Source organism: Dermacentor variabilis, chromosome 6, assembly GCF_050947875.1.
Source record: "Dermacentor variabilis isolate Ectoservices chromosome 6, ASM5094787v1, whole genome shotgun sequence".
NCBI lineage: Eukaryota > Metazoa > Arthropoda > Arachnida > Ixodida > Ixodidae > Dermacentor > Dermacentor variabilis.
In genome coordinates, this window is record NC_134573.1 from 83961359 (window position 1) to 83979836 (window position 18478).

General features: G+C 47.3%; 1 protein-coding gene and 1 pseudogene across 1 annotated transcript in view; both read left to right on the forward strand.

Annotated features, from left to right (window-relative positions):
- LOC142584912 (uncharacterized) overlaps window positions 1–18478 on the forward strand; it is a 375477-nt gene that overhangs the window by 101610 nt on the left and 255389 nt on the right. The gene's annotated exons all lie outside the window — the stretch shown is intronic.
- The window catches only part of LOC142584911 (very long chain fatty acid elongase AAEL008004 pseudogene), a 43659-nt pseudogene that overhangs the window by 628 nt on the left and 24553 nt on the right, over window positions 1–18478 (forward strand).

The following is an 18478-nucleotide window of genomic DNA, read 5'->3' on the forward strand; positions in this document are numbered from 1 at the left end:
CAGCGAATGTCTCTCGTTACTATCGGCACTTCACTGATAACTGTGTTGTGTGTACATCGCTGAACAGTGAGTGATTGTTCGAGCCTGCAGTCAACGAATAGGTTTCCACTCGGTGTTATAGAAAGCATGCGTCCCCGTCTGGGATCGATCACTTTTTGACCGCAACCTTGACGAAATACTCTTCAAAGCCACTTTTGGAAAGCGATTGCAAAAACTGCAAGCGAGGCCAAGTGAGGCCAAGCAAGTGTACGCTTCACCGGAGCCGCATGGGCATATATCGCCTTCACTCGACGTTACGCGCAGCTTATCGGCTGCGCGGACAGCCCGAACTTTGAACACTGCCAGGTGTCAGAGTGCCTACAACATCTGTTTTGCGACGGCCCTCTCACAATGGAACTTCGGACGCTGGTTTCTACGCTAGCAGGCATCGGCAGGCAAACATCGTCTGCAAGTATTGTTTTGTCCGCAACGCTTGACAGCACAGCAGCAACAGCAGCTACAAGGGTTGTTGTGGACTATTTAATGAGCACCCGACTAGACTCAAGGCTTTAAGAAAACCGCTGCGTTACGTGGTTATTGTAAATATGCGTCCCTTCCTACTTCCCTCATCGTCCTCTTTCGTCACTCTGTTTTGTCCCCTTTCCTTTATTCCCCTGCGCAGAGTAGCAGGTCAGGGCATACTACAGCGCAGGCCGACCTCTCTGCCTTTCCTGTAATAAATTCTCTCTCTCTGAGCTTCGCAAATACCCATCTACTCCACATATCGTTTAAAGTCTGGCGTTAGTATGATTATCGCCAAGGTGCTAAGAATAGATTTACAAAGCATGATCACCATCATTATCATCATTACTATCACAGTCATCATCCTTACCATATTTACGTTCATTGCTGTGCCAAAAAGGTTATATACTTAGACTTTTGGAGTCGGGATGGCTCTCCGAAACCGAAGCCACCTTGCTAGAGGCAAAAAGCCCCTGGAGTGCGTTCGTCGTGCTTATTCGCGCGAAGTCGGAACAGTGTTTAATTGATCGCGGCATGCTTTTCGAGGGCGTTACACCTCGGTAGGTCATGGCTGCACCAATCCTGTAAAATGGACGTTCCTGGTATAACGTTCCCCCTGCTAGTGAGCTCTCGTTGTTTGTTCAGAACCAGATGTGTGTACACGTTGGCTTCAGTTGGGAACGGTTAGGAAGGTGCTTGTACATACACGCAGGAACTTTCGCGCCAAGTATAGTCGTAGGAACGTCACTACGTGTGGTATAACGTAGCATTGCTGACTCGGGTTGTGACGCGCGGTGCGCATTTTCCAAGACCTTGCCTACTTGGTTTGCACGTATCGATCGCGCTGCCTGCGTTTGTAACAGGGAAACCAGTGAGGGCGTGCACAAGAAGGACGAGCGCTCAATTGATGACAAAAAAAGTGAAATGAAAGGGTCGCAAGTGCAGTGCTCGTCCATCCAGAACCATATCTGGTAAATAGAAGGCGAATTGAAATTTAAATCCAGTCCACTGCTTCCTTTATGCTCGCCTCTGCATGTCTCATTGGCTTCTTGTTCGTTCAGAAATAGTACGTTCCAACTCGCCCGGAAAACATTCTGCTGTACTATGACTTGAACATAAGATTGCTTGTACTCAATTCCTATTACAACACTGCAGAGTGCTGTACAGTGTTTCGAATACGCCGCATCAGTCAGAAATCTAGTCGAGCATATAGCAAGGAGCACGAACACTGCTGCCAGGACGTGTATTCTTTAAACAACGATAAACACAGAGCGTAAGTTCCAAGATTAAATTGCAGTGAACCAATATTTGCATTTCAAAAAGTTGAAGTGTCACTAAAAAGTGCTCTCTGCTTTTTCTTTGTTTGGGTAGCATTGCTGACTGATATCTTCTCTGAATATTTCCAACTGACCCTGTGCAGTGCATATGTTAGATTAACAAATGTTCTCAACGTGATAGAGCGGCGCCATCAATTTCTTTAGGCGCATATCAATTATAAAGCAACGCCTAGAGTAAAGTTCGATGAATCCACTTCTGGATTCAGCCTATGAACACGAAGTCTTTGAGGATGCTAAGTGCATGATTTGCAGTACCTTTCTTGAGAAAACAAGCGTGTCCGTTCTGTGCCAGAGTTTAAGAGCCCCTAATGGAGTATTGAGAATAAAATAAGGTATCCAATGGCGTCAGGGCCTTTTTGGAACTACCTGTAGCAGACAACAAATAAGAAGAGCAGTTTCGCCACATGTCCACAAGTCTAAACTCACGAAACAAACAACTGACCAATAAATGAAGACGGTGGTTGCGCCGTAGTGTGAGAAGCTGCTGGTGGAAGGTGCATTAGGTCTTCACAAAATCTGCCCAAAAGAATCATCAGCGGGTAATCAGTGGTGTAGATTACCCAGTCACATCACACCAAAGAACATTCGTAATTTAACACACCGAATGAGTGCTATTGGCGAAGCGCCCCGCCGGTTGCTTTTCTCGAAGCCTGCGGCAAGAAATAGATGCAGAAATCTTTTCCCACAACCACAACACACAATTGAGAATTGTTATATATCTTAAAGAGGTTTCTGTCCATTTTATTTTTTATCGTGGGCCCCAGATACAACGTAATCCCGCGCGTATTTCACGGCGGCCTCTGCTGAGGACGCGCCTTTCTGTCTCTAGCAATATGGCCGCCGCGGCTTCACTTGCACTCGCAGGCGGCTGCACGGACTGCCACTCCAGAAAATTTATATAACCCGTGGTGCAGGCTGAAGGCCTGACCGGCGATCTCCAATTACCCCTGTATTTAGTGCACAGTAGCGTGGAGTCGAGCTAGAGCATCGGGTTTTTATACTCAAGGTCCCAAGTTCGTATCCTCGTCTAGGCCGCTACATATTCAGGTCAAAGTGTAACCAAATTAGGGAGGCACACTTCAAAAAGACACTCCCTCATCTGAAAAGGAAGTGACCTCCTTAAAGTAGTAATTGGTAGCTACCTGCCTCGCGATTCTTGCAAATAAATGAGCATGTTGTTTTTAACAGCATAAGCTGTTATAGGCTCATTCCAACAGCCCTTTCGGTTGGCGATGGTCTCCACCGCCTCCGCCACCGGTGTTCAGTGTCCGTAGCAGCTATCGCCAGGAATGAGAAAGAAAAAAACAAAACAGATGCCGCCGCTATCGAGCTCGGGCCCAGTGCGTGGGAATCAGCTACTTTACCACCGAGCCACGCCAGGGCAGGGAAAATGCCCTATGAACGCGTCCTAGCGGGCGAGGAGCCACGCGATGTAAAATGCGCGCCGCGTAGCGTCGATACGGGCACATTTTGCATTGCCGTTGCATGTTATTACACCAGGTAGAACTAAAATGCCTCAATGTTGAGGGGCTTTAGGTAGAACGTCATGCAGAAGATGCTCAGGTAGCGGTACAAGACAGCTAAAGAGGTGTTGAGGAAGAAAAAGAAGTTTAACGAGATGTATCCAAGAATGCAAGAAAGAAATATATATTGTGCAGCTGATTAAATCAAGCTAGCTAGGTGGCTATGTCACCGCCGCGTTTCACAGGGGATGCCAATAAATCATCGTCATCACCATCATTAGCACCGTATCGTGCCACTTCACTGGCGAGGTGAGATGCGCGCCGCCTAGCGTCTACACGTGCGCCCTTTTCATTGCAGTTGCATATTATTGCGCCAGCTGTCACGCCATGTAGCAGTTGCATAAGTAGCGGTACATGGCAGACAGAGAGGTCTTGAGGAAGAAAAAAAAAGATTATGAAGATGTATAACTAGTGATGTAATGACAAACATGTATGGCATTGATTAATTCAAGCAGGCTAGATGACTGTTTGTCACCGTCCTGTTTAAAAAAATGCCATTAATTATTATCATCTTGATAATTAGCACCGTGTCGAGCCATTTGACACGCGATGTTACATGCGCGCCATGTAGCGTCAACAGGCACAAAGTTTGCATTGCAGTTCCAGTATATTCATGGACCTGGTCAACTCAAGCTAGCTAGGGGACTACTTTTTCACCACCCCATTTCGAAGGGTATGCCAATAAAGCATCATTATGATGACCATCAACAACAGCAACGTACCTTGCCACGGGTCAAGGAATCTGGCATGTGCGCCACGTAGTCTGGTTACCTGTGTTTACCCTTCGGCGCACGTTACGGCGCCTCCTCGCAAGCGACGAACCTGAACACGCGATTCGTAGAGCTACACGCGCGGCTGCAACCAGGCAACATTGGGCTCAGAAGATCGCTGTGCAGAGAGCAGGCGAAGCCGCAACTCGCCGTCCACGCCGGACAGACAGTCCAGATCGTTCTCGTGGAAGCGACGCGAAGACCCTCTAGTGCGCGATGCGATAACGGAGTTCCTATACGGAGCCGCTCCTCCAGCTTACGCTGTCACTGTGCTGCGTGTGCCACGCAGGCCTGTGATATCTTTTTTTTTCTCTCCATCTTTAACAAACTGGAAGATCACTTCGAGCTCTTGATGTAATAAGACGGAAAGAGGAAACAATAAAACGAATAATGATGTCACGGACTTCGTCTTGCAGACGCGAAACGAGCATGATCCGGAGCACACTCGTCGCCCGCTGCTGGTTGGGAGCTAGCGACAGTAATCTGAACCCAATTTAATGCTGTCAGGCGGGTTTACCTGTAACTAAAACTAGGCAATCCAAACTATTCTGTCGGCCTTTAAATCGATCACTTGTGTCCCGCTATGCCGCAATCAATTTCCCGCTAAAAAGACGTTGACGCATGGAACTTTTCTTTACTAGATCAGCTTCATCATCATCATCAGCATCATCAGCATCAGCATCATACCGTTTTATGCCCACTGTTGGACGAAGGCCGCTCCCTGCGATCTACAATTACGCCTGTCCTGCGTCAACCGATTCCAACGAGCGCCTGCGAATTTCCTAATTTCATCGCTCCACCTACTCTTCTGTCGTCCTCGATTGCGTTTCCCTTCTCTTGGTACCCATTCTGTAACTCTAGTAATCCAACGTTTATCTAACCTGCGCATTACATGACCTGTCGAGTTCCATTTTTTTTTTTCTCTCTTAGTGTCAATTACAATATCGGCTATACCCGTTCGCTCTCTGATCCAAACCGCTCTCTTTCTGTCTCTCAAGGTTACGCCTAGAACTCTTCGTTCCATCGCTCTTAGTGCGGTTCTTAACTTGTTCTCAAGCTTCTTTGTCAGTCTCCAAGTCTCTGCCCATATGTCAGCACCGGTGAAATGCACTTTCCTTTCCTTTTCAATAATAATGGTAAGCTTCCAGTCAGGGACTGACAATGTCTGCCGTATGCGATCCAGCCCATTTTTATTCTTGTGTGAATATCCATCTCATGACCGAGGTTCACTGTGATTAATTGACCTAGGTAAACGTACTCCTTCACAGACTCTAGAGGCTGACTGGCGATCCTGAACTCTTGTTCTCTTGCCCGGCTATTCATCATTAACTTTGTCTTGTGCATATTAATCTTCAACCCACTCTTGCACTCTCTCTGTTAAGGTCCTCAATTATCCGTTGTAACACGTCTGAATTGTTGCTGAATAGAACAATGTCATCGGCAAACCGAAGGTTGCTGAGATATTCATCGTCGATCCTTACTCCTAAGCCTTCCCAGTTTAATAGCTTGAATAGTTATTCCAAGCACGCAGTGAATAGTATTGGAGAGATTGTGTCTCCTTGTCTGACCCCCTTCTTTATAGGTATCTTCCTACATCTCTTGTGCAGAATTAAGGTAGCTGTGGAATCTCTGCAGATATTTTCCAAGATATTTACGTTACTAGCTCAGAAGCAGGCTATTTAGCGGGGCTATTTCGTGTGTAGTAAACGATTGCTTGTTTTATATTGTGAGGTACGTTACTAACAACTGCGCATTGAGCACGTTTAGTGCAGTTTCGAATATTATCTAGATGCATGGGCCCTCTCTGGCATCTAACGTAAGATGAAAACGTTTTGTACACGTATATGCCAACATATTCATTACCTCTGGCTGCTCAAGACATCTCCCACACCTGAAAAATCACAGATTTTGCAGCACAACGCACGCATTGGAGCAGTGGGAGACGCGATTTTCGAGCTCTGACCTGGCCGACCAGCATTCGCTGATAGACCAGGTTGGACGGGCGGCCAGTGGGGCTCTCGACTAGGGCTCCCCCATGAAAGTAATCCATTTGTATAATTGAATAGTAGTTAATTCTCTCTCTCTCTCTTGAGGATGTCTACAGGTGACACTCCGCCTAGACTAAATGGCACGAAATGGAGGAACGTGACAAAACGCATGGATAAACGAGGACATAACAGGTATAACGGCGGTAGCAAGTACCAATAGCTGAGACACATACCAGTGCAACTAGATGAATACGGTACACAAAGATACTCAGACGAAACAATGAGACAAACCCTATCTTTTTTCGTACATTAGGTCTGTTCTTTCTTTATCTCTCTCTCTCTCTCTCTTTCCTTTTTGGAAGATTAACGCAAGCTGGCGAACCAGGCACGGGAATCAGGGATCACTTACGGCTTTCTGGACTAAGGAAGCCGCACACCCTGGGGAAGGAAACGAGAACTCGAGCTCATTCTCGAAATAAGTGTTCGCTCTCTCTCCTTTTGTCACCCTTAGTCCACGTGGGGTAGGCAATCGGACGTCAGCCTGATTAACCTCCTTGTTTTTCCTTGTTTGTTTGTCACTCCTCCGTTAAAGGCACCAAAACCCTCATCTCTACGCGCCCTTTCTTTTTGTTTATTACCCGTGTGCTGTCGCACTTTCAAAATGCGCTTTGCTTCAAGCTCGATTTTCATATATTGGCTGCCGTGTTCCGTGCACGTTAAGTACATGAAGTCAGAAATAGCAGGCTGCACAAGATATCGCCTTAGATACATGAGCTACACGACGTTGGTTTGCTTGGCAATATTTAAAAAAAAAAGTTACTAAGCGCATTCAACGGGACCTTGGTAGCTGTGAGATGGCTCCTGCTACTCCTGTTAAATCGAAGATGCGATGGAAAAAGGTTTCAAACAAAGAATGCAGAAAGAAACTGTGGTGACAACGGTTCTAAAGTTCACATACAGGAAACAAAAACAAGTTAGTAATAAATTCTTGAGAAAGGAACGAACGTGCTATGTCCGCGTTTTGTTTCTGTCGTGTAGCTTTCTTTTTTTTTTCTTTGCAAGTATTGTTAGAGTATTTATTTCTTCTGCGCTCTTATCACTCTTTTCGTTCAACAGCTCTTCGCTGCTTATATCTTTCTTTAATTGTAGATTCGGAGATACAATGTCCTTCGGTATAGCGTCCGTTCTTTGCGTTGGCATTATTGAACAAACCGCAACCGAGTGGCCGACGATAACAACATCAACGTAGCCGCAGTTTCGCAGCACCTCCTAACGGATCACTGCACACCGCACATCGATTTATGTTTGCTTGTTTTTCATTAGCTGGGCGAAGACGCCGCTCCCATTTGTAGTGATGAATTCAGCGGGTGCTGGCTACGACGCTCCAGTGAAATGGGGCACGCGCCGTTGGCCAACGCTCGACCGCAGGCGGCCCGGACGCGGCGACGAAGCGCTCAGATTCGCGGTCGAAGGCGGATTACGGTGCGGTCACCGCGGTTGCGCGGCCCGCGTGTTACGAAGTCGCTGTGGAGAGCAGTCGTGCAAACCAATTTCGCCACGCTGGCGGCACACGCGCACATGCTTCTTCTCCTGAGCTGTTGGTGTCGCCACTTCTTAACGCCTAAATGCTGTCCGCCTAAATGTATACGACACAGCATAGAAGCGAGAATGTGTAAGCTATACGTGAAAGGCACGCGCGGATTTGCCGGTTGTTTCCCTTGTTGCGGATCGCGTTCTTTGCGCATACGCCATGCCACATTTGGGGGAGTTGTTGTTGTTGTTGTTGTTGTTGTTGTTGTTGTTGCTGCTGCTGCTGCTGCTGCTGCTGCTGCTGCTGCTGCTGCTGCTGCTGCTGCTGCTCTTTTTTTGGTGCAGAAGTGCTTTGCGTGCACGTACCGGTGGCTAAGTTGCTAAAGTGTCCTGCTGGGCGGTGAGCGCGAGGTTTCGGGTTCGTTTACCTGTCGCGGTTGCCGCAGTTGCCGTGCTTGGATGGGGTCGGAATGCGAAACTGCTCTTGCTCACGTCTTTGGTTGCGCCTATGAATAAACCCTGGCGATCAAAATTTACACAGAGACCTCAAGGGCGACGTCTCTCATAGTCGATGTGTTGACTTGAAACAATGAACCTCATCGATGAAACAATCAATCGACCTGAAGCGGGCTGCACTTAGATGTTGGCCAGCAGCGCTTAGATGTTGGGCAGCATTATTTACGCTTACAATATGGCAACCATGTGAAGCGTATTCAAGCCACATTTCTTATCGTCGCTCGATATCTGCGCTGCCAGATACCCGACTCCTCTTAGTCGAGTCAAAATATGTTGCACGCGATTATCGACTAAGCTGAAAGAGTTGCACAACATACGCGAACGCTGTTTGAAGCAGCACTGGTGAGATGGTTCTCAGCCCGTTAGCAGTTCAATCCGAGCAGGCGAAAAGATATTCGTAAGAGGCGACCTACGTCGAGGACACCGAGATGGCTTATTCTCAAGTTTAAGACATTCATGCAGGTCCGGGCGAAACTTCTCTGCGCTGCAAAGGAGCAAGCACTTCGGAACAATGTTGGTGCATTATTGCGCGAACACTGTTGGCAGATAATACACAATGATGGACAAGTGAATTAATCTATTTTATTGACGTGACTGAGCAAATTTTGTTTCGTCTGCTCGTCCACCTCGGTCCGCTCAAATGCTGCCACAAAGACGGCAGATATTTTTTGCTGACTCGAAGAAGGGGAAATTCGGGGCACGCTCGTTGGCCACAAGCTCAGCCGAGCATCACGTGCAGACGGCGTTAAACCATTGCACGTGCTCGCTTCGACCGTGGGTAGTGCTTGTACGTGGCACTTCACCTGAATGAGAACTCTGCTTGCAACGGTTTGCATATGTCACCTATTTTTATAACTTTCAAAGCTGGCCAATCAGTCACAATGCTCAGATCAATGTGGTTTCTTTTTAAGAAAAGATTATTTCTTTATCTCTCGCCTCGAGGCCATTGACTTGAGGAGTTTATCGTACTTAGTCCTAAGTGTCGTTCTCACATATGCTGTAGGCTACCACGAGAACGTGCACCCGGCACCACAGCTGTGCAGTTGCGTGCTAGGCAAGCGTTATCAGCGTGTCACCCGTCACTAGATAAAGCAACGAAAGCCTGGCAGTCAAGGAACTTTGTTGGCACTCATTTCAAGTCCACTGAAGAAGTACTGGTGAACTTTGCTTGCGGCAAACTTCTTATCGCATTCCACCACGCGTTTTATACTAACATTAAATGAAAAAAAAATAATGTATAGTGATTAGGATGCGCGCCAAGTATTACTGCAATGCAACAAGTTAATCGTAAAACTTTCGATGCCGTTTACTGACGGTTACAGCGGCACTCTTGCAGCAGGCTGGACCTTTGGGCTTCGCATCAACCGATCACGCCCAAATGTCACAGCCACTCAATTGCTTTTCACTCATACGGTCCATGAATCGAACACGCAGCATTCTGACGCTGTGCTACTGTGCACAGGGTATCGGGTTTGACTCTCCCGATAATAGCAGCCGCGCTCCGATGAGGGCAGTGTGCAAAAACGCTTGAGTGTCGCACTTTGCGCGCAGAGCTAAATAATCTAACATGGTCAAAATTATTCAGGAGCCCAGAAATAAAGCGACTTCCATAGCTCGTGTGGTGTTCGTACACGCCTGACCACATTTGCTCAACATTTCCACACTATCCTGCTTTTTCCAGTCCATTATTTCGCACAGACACACCGCAAAGCCGGCCGACAATACCAATCATACCGCGACATCGCGTTCTCAAAGTAGGCCAGCGAGATTGTTTTGCCATCTGTCGGCAGGCGACTAAACCGTATAATTGAAGTGGATTTAAAGCGAGGCGGCAACCGTGTCTCGCGCATGCAGGAAGGAAGGAACTTTCCTTCTTCCATGGCCTGGTAGTTTCAGAGGCCATGTTTCACACTACCATGACCAGACAGTGGCCTGTTGCCAGAATCATTTTTAGGTAGGGGCCTAGGCGTAGCCTCAACGTTCTCCCTCAAGAAGTATTCCGTACAGGGTGGCCGCAGTTTTTGAGGCAGCCGCTGCACTTGCATCTCAAAATACAATGGTTGTCTGGTCTCTAGCGTACAAATGACTCATGCAAGAATCACTGACGAAAGTTTTCATGGCGAATGCTACGCCAGCGAATCACCAGAAAGCCTGGGGTATCACGCGCCATAACGACAATTTGATTATGAGGAACGCCTTATAGTGGGGGACTCTGGTGTAATTTTGTTGACCTGGGGTTCTTTATCGTGCACCCAAATCTAAGTGCACGGGCGTTTTGAATTTCGCCTGGTCGAAATGTGGCCTCCGTGGCTAGGAAGCGAATCTTTACCGCCAACCAATTTTCGCTCGCGCCGAAAATATCAAAGTACAAGAGAGAGCGAGAGAGACAGAGAGAGATAAAGGCAAAGGAAAGACAGGAAGGTTGACCAGAGGGTATCTGCGCTGGTCTAGGTACCCCGTACAGGGGAAGAGGGAAAGGGGCGCAGAAGATGAGCAAAAAAAGAAGAAACAAAGCAATACAGAACCCAGAGAACACAAAACATCTCGTGGATGTCCCGGAAAGATCAGAACCTCCTTCTGTGAGACGTCCTTTCCAGAGCACTTGACATGCTACGTAAGCTATGCAACATTCGGTCGAGGATGCCGAGAGGCCCACTTCTCATTACATATAAAGCACATGTACAACCCATTTCATAATTTGGATGTGCACTATCTCCTGGTGCGCTAGGTTATAAATTACGCCCCCTTTATTTATGCTTGGGCGGGAAGCCTTGCGATTGTGGTGCGCATTACCCAAAGTTGCTGCCCCAATGACGTACTACATCAAGAAGTCAGGTTGCCCTCAATATTGACCCGTGCAGTCGTTTATCTTTATCGGGTGACCACGTTTCACCGCCTAACAAACGTTATCGCACAGCGCAGGACGTGGCTGCATGTATCGGAAGTTTCTCGAATGTTATCGATGGTTCTATCTGCCTGCCTGTTGTCACCGAAACTTGCGCAATCTGATTTCATGTATGCCCCACGCGAATGGTGTAGAACTTTCTGGAAGACACGCGGGCGCCAGCGATAACTCCGAAACCTTCTATGACTGACGTATAAAAGCCGGCGCGCTGGATCAGCTGATCAGATTTCGACGATCGCCGACTGTGTTCGCCGCTATCGTTTTGCTTTAAGTGTAGCCTGTTTTTGTGGGCGCAGGTTCACCGAATAAAAGTTAGTTTTGCCATTCACAGTATTGTTACTGCGTTCTTCACCGTGACGACTAGGTGACAATATCGTGTAGACTTCGTTTGCGTACGGTACAAACATTCCTAAATTTGTGTAAATCCGCTATTGCAAGATTGGAAAACATAATCATTATTCAGCTTACATTATTGTTCGGAGTGCACTGGTCTTATTTTCATGCAGCACAGGTAGTCTTTCTACGAACATTGATCAATCTCTTAAGTATATGTATTTAGGAAGTGGCACCTATTTGTGATGTGCGAGTCTACAAATTATCTATGGTGACATCTACCCAAACAACGCAAGACTTCTCTCTCATCACGCACGAAATGGCCTATTACAAGACCATTTATTGAGATTAGCTAGAAATACGGTCATTGTGACAGGCGCAATGACCAATGACCTGCTTTAGACTGGTCATTCGCAATCAGGATTTCCGACTTCTTATTCTTGTTTCTGGGTGAATTTCTTGCTGTAGGGTTAGCCTTAGGCAAACTAAATTCATCGATATCGGCGGTAGTTAGAATAACAGATTATTTATCTTTGTTCTCATCGCTCCCAGCAAATGGTACGTGGAACTAACGTTCTACGTGCATTTCACTTTTTAGTGTTTGCCCACATAAATTTAATTAGATTGCTTTGGCGGCCTGGGCATAAGAGATTATTAATGAATAAAATGGGGGGGCTGACAGTCTCGCGAGAGCGGCCCTCAAGGCCCTGTACTATCATTACTTCCTACATCAGCTCACCTAACTACAGCTAGATTCAGGAGATATGCAATTGTTCAAGACTTTTTGAGCCCAGCTACAGCTAATTTTTCACAATATTGACAGTTACTATTGCCTTGGCACAGAAATTCCTTTCACGCAAGAAAAACTGAAGTATTTTTTATCCGATTGCGCTGTCGTATACCAGTATTAAATTTATATCGTCACAGGGCTGGTCTGGCGCCCTCCCCTCTGTGCCGAATGTGTGGATAAGATGAAGACATAGATTATTTTTTCTCATTCTGCTGCCGTTTTTCATATTTAAGGAAAACCATTTTAAAAGCAAGGCTTATACACAGCTTGATTTAAATTTTTTCCATTCTAAGTATTCTTTCTCTAGGAGCATCCTCGCTTGTAAACTGCCACAGAGATGTTTGCTCAGCCGTGGAGGAACTTATAGTTGGTTCAGTGAGATTTTCTTAAGTTCCTCATACGTTATTCTAATTCATTTCCTCCTGACAATTTTAATTTTTTTTTTACTATTAGCGAAAGTTTCCTAATACCATCTAAATCTTGGCCCATCCTCCGCAGTGGATGCGCGCCATGATTGCAGGAAAACCAAACCAAACCAAACCCCTTCGTAGATATGAGTCATGTTTTGAGGCAACAGCAACAACAACACTCAGCTTATCTAGACGGTCGTGGCTACCTTTGCGTGGCATTTCAAAGAACGCCTCTCGTGGACGTAATAGAGTAGTGGAGGCACGGGGCACGACACAACGTACCACGGAGTCGCAACAGCTTGAACATTGCTGGAGCCATCGTATCTTACCTGCACCTCGCGGACTACTTTCACCGTGTCTCTGGACGAAGGTGGACAAAGGCCAGTGCCAGGTGTACCTGCGCAGCACGTTATAGAACCACGCTCCTTCACAGGAAGAGCGGGCGAGGATGTTGGCGAGTGGCTCACGCACTACGCAAGGTTTGTGACGCTACAACCTTTAATACTCCGTCACCCAGCTTGAAAACGATGTGTGGCATTTGACTGATGCAGCGCTGATATGGTAGAAAATCCAAGAAAACTTGTTAACACCATGGGAGCGCTTTGTTGAGGAAGTTGAGAAGTGTCCTGGCGACTCCAGCGGCAAAAAGAAACGCGAGCAGCGAACAGTAGCTCAAAGAGTTCAAACTCTTGGAGAAACATCCGCTATACATGCATATATATAGAAGAAATCCTCAAACTGGCAAGATAGTAGATTTTAGGATGTCTTAGGAAGACCGAGCCGGACATCTCTTTGAAGTATTTCCAAAAGATGTCTGCAATTTCCTTACGGGCAGGGACCGCCTCGATTCCTTCTCTGATGTCGTGCTTCACTGCCGTACATTTGAGACGAACACACGTCGCCTTGCGCCAAAATTTGCACTGCCGGCAAACGGGACAACCTTTACCAGCGTCTATGCGAGCCCGTCCGCCGACCTTTCGTCTGCTGTCCGTCAGACAGTGCGCGAAAAGCTGCTGTGACGCGAGGTGACTGGCGTGCCACAACGTGCCCATTCCTCGCAACACACGGCGCCTGCATCACCGCGTCACCCGCCGTGGTTGCTCAGTGGCTATGGTGTTGGGCTGCTGAGCACGAGGTCGCGGGATCGAATCCCGGCCACGGCGGCCGCATTTCGATGGGGGCGAAATGCGAAAACACCCGTGTGCTTAGATTTAGGTGCACGTTAAAGAACCCCAGGTGGTCAAAATTTCCGGAGTCCTCCACTACGGCGTGCCTCATAATCAGAAAGTGGTTTTGGCACGTAAAACCCCAAATATTATTATATGCATCACCGTGCTCGCCTTGGCAACCGTCGGTGTGTGCCAAGGAAGTCAACCCGGGAGGAGCGTCGTGGCCACGTCAGGGCATATATGTGTCCGAACAGCGATGCGGAGAACACCCCGGGCGATTGACACGGAGGCCGACAATTCCTCCGCATGCTCAGCAGGCTGAGCCACCTTATACGCTGTTCAACGACCTCCCACGGCTGAGCGCTTTGAGCAACAGTTCGTCGGCCGTCCTTTACCCGTGTGCTATACGGCTGCGGTGCCGTGGGCCACATTGCCGGGTTCTGCAATCGCCGCCAACCACCGAGTTACGACCGATCGACGATGTCTGGGCGGCCACGCGTTCCACTTTCGGTCACACATACTCGCCCTCGCACACATTTCCCGGAAGCATTTCTCACCAGCTCCCGGGGACGCTGCGGAATCGTTCCCCGGCCTCCGATCGCAGCTTGACGCCATCACATGCTCCTCGCGTAAGCCGGTCACCGTCTCTGCCGCGTCGCTACCCGTCACCAACTCCGGAAAACTAGTCAGCGCGGCCGCTGGAGGTGAGCTCGCTTGAAAATATTCGATATACCTCCACTAATTTGTGTGCTTAAGAATAAGGTGTTTGTACTAATTGACAGTGTTTCAACAATGGCCTTAGTGGTTACAGAAGCAACCGCTACAGCGATGAGTCTTGAGTTTAAATGCCTCCTAGGGAGAAAAGTTACGTTTTCCTGGGTTCGTGTCAGTACGTTTTACGGAGTGAATGGAGAGTTGTTGCATGCTGTCGGGGTTTCCATTGTCGACTGTAGCTTGGATTTCTGTTCATGACTTAGTCATGGGCCTTGATTTTTTTTAACTGTGTGGTGGCATTGTTGACTGCCGAACGGGGGAAAGTGGTGCAGGTGCGAACCTTTCGGCTGCGTTTATGAAATCCTCGCCGTATCCCGAAATTGCGCTTTTTGTGTACAAATATACAATTGCACCCCGTTAACTGCTGTATGGGTTTCAGTCGACTGTTCTCTTAGCAATGACGGAAAGCCAGCCGCGTCCGGAGGTTGATGACTCAGCGCGGCTTAGGCCAATCGCGTGAGGCGAAACTGAACTCAAACTGAACGCGCGTTTCGAACAACGATCTCCGACCGCGCCTCATGTGATCTCTTCATGCTCTGCAGTGCCCAAAGCATAAATGCTGGCTAAAATGCAGCAAGACATCTACTTCATACCATGTGGCATATTCAAACTATATTGCCTAATAGTGAAAAAAATGCAGAGCGTGTAATTAACAATAGTGACAAATAGCAGCAAAGGTGGCCCCACATGAATCTTGAAGATGATAGCTGCAGCAACCATAGCAGGCCAGGCTGCCCAGGATATGTTTACCTCGTAGGAGGGTACTGGCTGGCCACACAAGTTTGCTGTCGTCGGTCACGTGTGAAGGATCGTGTAGAAACAAGCAAAGAAAATATGCACACAAGTTGAAAAATTCAAGAAAGGAAAAAAAGTGTGCATATTGAAACTTCAATTAACAATATGTGCCAAGGAAGAAGTTTGGCTCGCATTACGAATAAATTTAGTCACTCTTTTCTCTCAAAGAACAGGGCTTTTAAGATAGCTATGTGATTATATTTAAAATTAGTATATTTTCTGGCAAATGGTAAATAAAATGCAGAGAATAGTCAGAGAGGGAAGTGCCTTCCCATTAAAATATATGGTGTTTTGTTGCCAAAAAGGCGCTGATAAGCTTTTGAATCTAGTCAAAGAACCCCTCTTCAAAATAATCAGTTGAGGAGAGTTACCCGTTGTGCTGGTGAATTGCATGTTATCTTAATTCAAAGTTAATTCACGCTTCGTATTAAGCTGAAAGCGAGCTCGACGTTTCGCACTCTCAAGCTATCAACATTCTTTCATGCTTAAACAGGACATCGTAAAGGGCAAGCTGGTATCATATAAATGACTGGTGACCAAGTATCACAAAGCAGTACTTCTTGGGCTGCGTTCTGGATAAATCACTTTTCTTCACATTATTTTCAGCCGACACTAATTGGCTTAAGTCCATCACAACAGTAAGGCGCTACGCTGGATGATACGGCATACAAGGTTGAAAGTACCTCATGACGTACTCAAGCGAGAATTGCCCCCCCCCCCCTCCTATCTTGGCTGTGATTACTTGCTGGTTGCGCCAGAAAGTGCCTAATTACTTGTAGAGGTTGCGGAATTATCATTGCACGCATTGCCTCGGGTACTTCTGAGCATCTATGCTAACTAGGCATTAAGAAATTAATACATGCCGCCCTCGCACCTGTTTAAGCTTTTCCTAGACGCTAGAGCTACACTATGCCTGCGCAACCTTGAGCGATCGGAAAGCACGTTTTCCACGCTTGGCCGGCGGAGAGGGGAGGCTTCGTTCCGGCCGCGAAGCTCTCCACATCTCAGTAAGGTGCCTGGTGGTGGTCTCGTGCTGACGATGCCCTCTCGGTAAGCGCATATTTCCCCCCTCATCTTTTAAGAGATTCAATACATACAAGCATTTGTCTCGCAAACCAGATTTATTTCAAGGGAATTTTCCACGTCTCAATAATTTCTCTCGTCGTATTCGAGTGCTGATTGCCGTGTTATAGTTTGTTAACGAAGCTTCCCCTCAAGTGTAAATATTTTAAGGCAGTTTTCCTAGTCTCTAAAGCCGCTCGAGTTCACGCTGCTCCTCTGGCGACCATTTTACCAAGAAATTATGCCTTCCAACCACTCGACTGTCGCGGACAACATCAGTCCCTTTCCACATAAGTATGGGGCTCGGAGCAGGAACTATGGCGTTTGAAAGTAACCGCTGGCTTGACGAACCAACCGACTGAGCTACCTTTCCGGGCAACATTGAAGGATCACGAGTTCAAATCACAAGTTATGTTCCTTTCCCCCCCCTTTTTTTTTCTTTCTTTTTAATGTCTTTTCCTTCATTTTATCACTGTACGGAAACCCTCCTAAAAAACAAAAATTATTTATCCTCAATTATGTGTGGCCACACATGTGCAGGTCATAAATACCAGGTTCTCTAGCCGAGTGCCATCCATGCGGTATAACCGAGCTCAGATTGGCCCACCTTGACTGATCAAATTGGGCACCACTGTAGGTTAAATGAGGCGTACAACTCCTGCGGGACCCGCCGGGTTGCTCAGTGGTTATGGTGTTAGACTGCTGAGCACGAGGTCGCGGGATCGGACCCCGGCCACGGTGGCCGCATTTCGATGGGGGCGAAATGCGAAAACACCCGTGTACTTAGAATTTGGTGCACGTTAAAGAACCCCAGGTGGTCGAAATTTTCGGAGTCCTCCACTACGGCGTGCATAATCAGAAAGTGGTTTTGTCACGCAAAACCCCATAATCCAATTTTTAATTTAACTCCTGCGGGGACGGTAGAGTATCCGTCTCCAGTGCAAAAGGACCGTGATTCAAATCCCGGTGCCGCGCAATTCTCCACCGGAAAATACAAAAAAAAAAACGTGTGTTGAGAAAATTGCACAAACAGGCCTGGAGTGCGGCCTGATCCCGGTGACCAGAACCGGTAACGCACTCTCTCACCAGAGCAGGATTGGCCACCCTGGTGCAGTACTTGGCCACAACCTCCTATATGAATACAACAATCAAACCCGGGCCCTCAGTTCCCAGCAGCCGCGAAGCAACTGACCACGGCGGCGGTCAGATCTGTGACGCTGCAGAGGGTGCTAAGAATACCTGGCTCCGGACAGGCCGCCATTGGAATCTGAACCTGGCAACGTTTAACGTTAGAACGCTATCTAGTAAGGCGAGTCTAGCAGTGTTATTGGAGGAATTAGAGGGTAGTAAATGGGATATAATAGGGCTCAGTGAGGTTAGGAGGACAAAAGAAGCATATACAGTGCTAAAAAGCGGGCATGTACTGTGTTACCGGGGCTTAGCAGAGAGACGAGAACTAGGAGTCGGATTCCTGATTAATAAGGAAATAGCTGGTAACATACAGGAATTCTATAGCATTAACGAGAGGGTGGCAGGTCTTGTTGTGAAACTTAATAAGAGGTACAAATTGAAGGTGGTACAAGTCTATGCCCCTACATGCAGTCATGATGACCAGGAAGTCGAAAGCTTTTATTAAGACGTGGAATCGGCGATGGGTAAAGTCAAAACAAAATACACTATACTGATGGGCGACTTCAATGCCAGGGTAGGCAAGAAGCAGGCTGGAGACAAGTCAGTGGGGGAATATGGCATAGGCTCTAGGAATAGCAGAGGAGAATTATTAGTAGAGTTTGCAGAACAGAATAATATGCGGATAATGAACACCTTTTTCCACAAGCGGGTTAGTCGAAAGTGGACGTGGAGAAGCCCGAATGGCAAGACTAGAAATGAAATAGACTTTATACTCTGCGTTAATCCTGGCATCATACAAGATGGGGATGTGCTCGGCAAGGTGCGCTGCAGTGACCATAGGATGGTAAGAACTCGAATTAGCCTAGACTTGAGGAGGGAACGGAAGAAACTGGTACACAAGAAGCCAATCAATGAGTTAGCGGTAAGAGGGAAACTAGAGGAAT